This window comes from Nematolebias whitei, chromosome 10 (assembly GCF_014905685.2).
Source record: "Nematolebias whitei isolate Nwh7 chromosome 10, NemWhi1, whole genome shotgun sequence".
In the NCBI taxonomy this organism is placed as follows: Eukaryota; Metazoa; Chordata; class Actinopteri; order Cyprinodontiformes; family Rivulidae; genus Nematolebias; species Nematolebias whitei.
This window is the reverse complement of record NC_056507.1, coordinates 34,371,935-34,378,941: the sequence shown is the minus strand read 5'-3', so window position 1 is coordinate 34,378,941 and position 7,007 is coordinate 34,371,935.

Here is a 7,007-nt window from a genome sequence, read left to right as displayed (position 1 = left end):
CCCGGTCCAGGGACCTTTCTGGGTGGAGTTTGTATGTTCTCTCTGTGCATGTGTAGGTTTTGTCCATGTACTCCAGTTTCCTCCCACAGACCAAAAACATGCATGTTAGACTGATTGGTAACTCTAAATTGTCTCTAGGTGAGAGTGAGAGAGTGAATGGTTGTTTGTCTCACTTGTCTCTATCTGTCCCTGTGAGGGACTGGAGACCTGTCCAGGGCGTGCCCCACCTCTCACACAGTGACAGCTGGATATGGGCACCGGTGGCCCCCATGACCCATAACGGAAAAAGCGGGTAACAGATGATACAGAACAACAACAACAACAACATAATAATAATAATACTGATGATACTGTAATACTACTACTACTACTACTAATAATAATAATGTAATAATAATAATAATAATAATACTGTAGTAATAATTATAATTATTATTATTATAATGATAATACTGGAGCTGCGGCCGCAAGGTTGTCGTGCCTGTTGCGACGGCAACCCTGGAGCCAGGTGGTGGACACCGTCAGTGAGGGATGCTGTCAGGCTGAAGAAGGAGTCCTATTGGGCCTTTTTGGCCTGTGGGACCCCGGAAGCAGCTGATGGGTACCGGCAGTCCAAGCGACATGTGGCTTGGGTGGTTGCTGAGGCAAAAACTCGGGCATGGGAGGAGTTCGGAGAGGCCATGGAGAATGACTTCCACACAGCTTTGAGGCGATTCTGGTCCACCATCCGGCGTCTCGGGGGGGCGAAAGCGGTACACCACCAACACTGTTTATTGTGGGGGTGGTGTGCTGCTGACCTCAACTCGGGATGTCGTGGGTCGGTGGGCAGAATACTTTGAAGACCTCCTCAATCCCACCGGCACGTCTTCCACTGAGGAAGTAGAGCCTGGGGACTCTGGGTCGGGCCCTCCAATCTCTGGTGCTGAGGTCACCGAGGTGGTTAAAAAGCTCCTCGGTGGCAGGGCCCCAGGGGTGGATGAGATTCGCCCAGAGTTCCTTAAGGCTCTGGATGTTGTAGGGTTGTGTTGGCTTACACGACTCTGCAATATTGCATGGACATCGGGGGAAGTTACCCTGGATTGGCAGTCCGGGGTGGTGGTCCCCCTATTCAAAAAGGGGGACCATAGAGTGTGTTCCAACTACAGGGGAATCACGCTCTTAAGCCTCCCTGCTAAGGTCTATTCGGGGGTTCTGGAGAGGAGGGTCCATCTGATAGTCGAACCTCGGATTCAGGAGTAGCAGTGTGGTTTTCGTCCTGGTCGTGGAACACTGGACCAGCTCTACACTCTCAGCAGGGTCCTGGAGGGTGCATGGGAGTTTGCCCAACCAGTCTACATGTGCTTTGTGGACTTGGAGAAGGCGTTCGACCGCGTCCCTCGGGGGGCCCTGTGGGGGGTACTCTGGGAGTATGGGGTACCGGGCCCTTTGATATGGGCTGTTAGGTCCCTGTATGACTGGTGTCAGAGCCTGGTCCGCATTGCCGGCAGTAAGTCGGGCTTGTTCCCCGTGAGAGTTGGACTCCGCCAAGGTTGCCCTTTGTCACCGATTCTGTTCATAACTTTTATGGACAGAATTTCTAGGCGCAGCCAAGGTGTTGAGGGGATCCGTTTTGGTGGCCTTAGGAGTGCGTCTCTGCTTTTTGCAGATGATGTTGTCCTATTGGCTTCATCAGATCGTGATCTACAGCTTTCACTGGAGTGGTTCGCAGCCGAGTGTGACACGGCCGGGATGAGGATCAGTTCCTCCAAATCCGAGGCCATGGTCTTGAGCTGGAAAAGGGTAGAGTGCCCTCTCCGGGTCAGGGAGGAGGTCCTGCCCCAAGTGGAGGAGTTCAAGTATCTTGGGGTCTTGTTCACGAATGAGGGAAAAATGGAACGTGAGATCGATAGGCGGATAGGTGCAGCGTCAGCAGTGAAGAAGGCGCTGTACAGGTCTGTCGTGGTGAAGAGAGAGCTGAGTCAAAAGGCGAAGCTCTCAATTTACCGATCGATCTACGTTCCCACCCTCATCTGTGGTCATGAGCTTTGGGTTGTGACCGAAAGAACAAGATCTCGGATACAAGCGGCCGAAATGAGTTTTCTCCGCAGGGTGTCTGGGCTCTCCCTTAGAGACAGGGTGAGAAGCTCGATCATCCGGGAGGGACTCAGAGTAGAGCCGCTGCTTGTCCATGTCGAGAGGAACCAGTTGAGGTGGCTCGGGCATCTGGTTAGGATGCCTCCTGGACGCCTCCCTGGTGAGTTGTTCCGGACACGTCCCACCGGGAGGAGACCCAGAGGAAGACCCAGGACACACTGGAGGGACTATGTTTCTCGGCTGGCCTGGAGGGACTATGTTTTTCGGCTGGCCTGGGAACGCCTCGTGATTCCCCCGGAGGAGCTGGACAAAGTGGCTGGGGAGAGGGAAGTCTGGGCCTCCCAACTTAAGCTGCTACCCCCGCGACCCGACCCTGGATAAGTGGAAGAAAATGGATGGATGATGATAATAATAATAATAATAATAATAATAATAATAATAGCCTACATGACTACAGCTGCACCTGATGTAGAACCCACCTGAACGTAGGTCTGCTTCTCTGCTGCTGCGCTCCTTCACCGCGCCGTGTCCCTCTGCAACGGATCAACACTCAGTCATGATCATGCAGGGTCCGACCTCTGATGGGTTCATGTGAACATGCTCTTACGGGCTCCTTTAAGGTACAACATGGCCTGGGGGGTCCAGCTTCTCCTCTAAAAATCAAACAGAAAAACTGAATTTTATCTTACATGAATCAGTGTTTATGAACATGTAAATGAACAACAGAATAAGGCTGTAGTCACCTGAGGAGAGGTCCAGCACTGAGACACCACAGACACCACAATCAGAGCCACTTTAAGAGACATCGTTCACTTCTGCAATAAAATACGTTGCATGTGCTCACATAGTTTTAAAAGTTATAACTCTTTCTTATAATATTCACAGTAAAAATACAGTCATTAAAAACAAATTATTTTACATGATGGATATTCAACAGATAATTAATTAATAGATCAATGAACAATAAAGAATTGTATCATAAAATGTTTTATGATTCTACAAGGAATTACAAGATAAAGTTTGAAGGTTTAAAATCTGATGGCGTCATAAACTTGTAAATGCAGCAACAGTATGGAGGATTTGATTTTGATTATTATTATTTAAACTTGGAGTCACAAAAACCACAAGTTTTAATTCTTATTTCCTCAAGTTAAAGTACAGAAGCTGACGACAAAGTGTGAAAACAACTAACGTTAATTAAGTATAAACCAAGATTGATTTAAATAAATTGTTGCAAAAAAACATCCAAATTTACTGAATAAAATGCAGTGAAGTGTCAAATACAATATATTAAGATAATTTTCACTCCTTACATTAAACAAAGACCAACAAACACACGGTTTGATAATAACAGCTTACAGTTATCTGTTGTTCTGCTCCGTTCTTCCTCTGATGATCAGTACGTTTCTCCAGGCTCGGTGACGAGGCTGATGGGTCATTTGTTTCCATCTTTACTACAGGTCCAGCTGACAGAGTGACAGCAGCTGCTCAAGCTGTCTGAACATTAGCCGCAGGGACAGGTTTGAACTTCTGAGCCTCTCTTCGACATCACGTGGTCCCAGCAGGATGACGAGTCTTTGTGAATGAGTGGGCTGTGACGACAGCGTCTCACTGAGTGTGGGTGCAGACACCTGCAGGACGCCTGAGTGGAAAACAGCTCTCTGATGAGAAGCTGCATCATCTGTTCTGAAAAACTTGGAATCCTGAGGAAAAGGTACATAAAAACAGAATGATTTCAAAGTCTCATAAATACATATTTTGTTCAGGATTGAACAAAGTAAACATCAAATGTTTAAACTATGAAACTGTACCATTAAAAAAAACAACATAAAGTCATTTTGAATTTGAACAATGAAGGCTGTGGTGCAACAAAAAGTGGTACAAACAGAAAACAGCTGGAGAAGCATTTAGCTGCTAATTAGTTTAATAATGTGGATTACTGCAATCAACAGTCAGATGATCAGATCATTCACCACCTAAAATAAACTCATTGCAACTCTGACAGCCCTGTTCACATTATACTATATGTATATATCATCTAGTGCAGGGGTGTTGAACTCATTTTCCTTTTGGGCCACATCAAGCTCATGAATGTCCTCAAAAGGCCGGACATGGCAGAATGGATTGATAAAATACAAACCGGATTCCAAAAAAGTTGGGACACTAAACAAATTGTGAATAAAAACTGAATGCAATGATGTGGAGATGGCAAAAGTCAATATTTTATTCGTAATATAACATAGATGACAGATCAAAAGTTTAATCTGAGTAAATGTAACATTTTAAAGGAAAAATATGTTGATTCAAAATTTCACAGTGTCAACAAATCCCAAAAAAGTTGGGACAAGTAGCAATAAGTGGCTGGAAAAGGGAAATTGAGCATATAACCAACAGCTGGAAGACCAATTAACACTAATTAGGTCAATTGACAACATGATTGGGTATAAAAAGAGCTTCTCAGAGTGTCAGTGTCTCTCAGAAGCCAAGATGGTAAGAGGATCACCAATTCCAACATTGCTGCGCAGAAATATAGTGCAGCAATACCTGAATGGTGTTACCCAGCGTAAAATAGCAAAGACTTTTAAGTTTTCATCATCAACAGTGCATAACATCATCAAAAGATTCAGAGAATCTGGAACAATCGCTGTGCGTAAGGGTCAAGGCCGTAAAACTCTACTGGATGCTCGTGATCTCCGGGCCCTTAAACGTCACTGCACCTCAAACAGGAATGCCACTGTCAAGGAAATAACAGAATGGGCTCAGGAATACTTCCAGAAAGCATTGTCAGTGAACACAATCCACAGTGCCATCCGCCGTTGCCAGCTGAAACTCTACAGTGCAAAGAGGAAGCCATTTCTAAGCAAGCTCCACAAGCTCAGACGTTTGCACTGGGCCAGGGGTCATTTAAAATGGAGTGTGGCAAAATGGAAGACTGTTCTGTGGTCAGATGAGTCACGATTTGAAGTTCTTTATGGAACACTGGGACGTCATGTCATCCGGACCAGAGAGGTCAAGGATAGCCCAAGTTGTTATCAACCCTCCGTTCAGAAGCCTGCATCACTGATGGTATGGGGTTGCATGAGCGCTTGTGGCATGAGCAGCTTGCATGTCTGGAATGGCACCATTAATGCAGAGAACTATGTTCAGGTTCTAGAACATATGCTCCCATCTAGACGTCATCTCTTTCAGGGAAGACCCTGCATTTTTCAACACGATAATGCCAGACCACATTCTGCAGCAATCACAACATCATGGCTACGTAGGAGAAGGATCCGGGTACTGAAATGGCCAGCCTGCAGTCAAGATCTTTCACCTATAGAGAACATTTGGTGCATCATAAAGAGGAAGATGCAACAAAGAAGGCCCAAGACGATTGAACAGTTAGAGGCCTGTATTAGACATGAATGGGAGAGCATTCCTATTTCTAAACTTGAGAAACTGGTCTCCTCTGTCCCCAGACATCTGTTGAGTGTTGTAAGAAGAAGGGGGGATGCCACACAGTGGTAGAAATGGACTTGTCCCAACTTTTTGGGATTTGTTGATGCCATGAAATTTGGAAACAACTTATTTTTTCCTTAAAATGATACATTCTCTCAGTTTAAACTTTTGATCTGTGATTTGTGTTCAATTCTGAATAAAATATTAGATGTTGGCACCTCCACATCATTGCATTCAGTTTTTATTCACAATTTGTTTAGTGTCCCAAGTTGTTTGGAATCCGGTTTGTATTAACAAAGAGGTAAAATATAACTCTCTGCATTCCATGACTACTTCTAAAAATTTAATATTTATGTTTGAGTAATTAAATCAAATTGTGTAGAAACAGACAAAATTAAATTAAATTAAAAATAAAATGTCAAGGAAATATAGACCCTTTCCAAAAAATTAGTATATCATAGAAAAGTTGTTTAACTTCCATAATTCCATTCAAAAAGTTAATATTTAATAGATGATAGATTCGGGGCCCACAATTTAAACAATTTAAAGTATTTGTTTATTTTTACATAATTTGGGCTTCCAGCTCATGAAACCCACAAAAACAGGATTTCAAAAAATTAGAATACTGTGGAGAAATCAGCCCAGATGTTGCAGGACATGAATGTTTTAAACTGAGTGTGACTCACTAATCATCTACTAAACTCAAAGCACCTGCACAGGCTTCTCCAGGTGTCATTAAATTGCTTCAGTTTGGTTCAAATGTCTCAGTTCGGTTCAATATGGGAAGGCTGCAGACATAACAACTGGCCAGAAGACCATCATTGATGCCCTCCATAGGATGGGTAAGACACAAAAGTTCATAGCTAAGGAGGCTGGCTGTTCACAGAGTGCTGTGTCCAAGCATATCAATGGAAAGTCTAGTGGAAGGACAAAATGTGGCAGAAGATGCACCAGCAAAAGAGATGACTGTGGGCTTCAGCAGATTATCAAACAGAGATTACATAATCTGGCAGAGATCCAGAAAGAGTGGAATGAGGCGGGAGTCACAGCTTCCAAAATCGCCACATTCAGACGCATCCGGGAGATGGACTGCAACTGTTGGGTTCCTCGGTCCTCTGGGTCTCTTTTCTGATGAAAGTAAAGTGTGCCTTTCATTTAGAAATCCAGGTCCAAGGGTTTGGAGGAAGAAGAGTGAGGAACAGAATCCATACTGCTTGACGTCCAGTGTGAAATATTCACAGTCAGTCATGATTTGGGGTGCAATGTCCGGTGCAGGTGTTGGTAAGCTCTGCTTTCTTAAATACAATGTCACCACAATAGTCTACCAGAATGTTTTAGAGGACTTCATGATTCCTTCTGCTGAGGATCTGCATGGAGATGCAGATTTCATCTTCCAGCAGGACCTGGCCCCTGCCCATGCCGCCAGAAGCACCAAAACCTGGTTTGATGTCCATGCCACAGTGCTTGACTGGCCAGCCAACTCACTGGACCTAAAC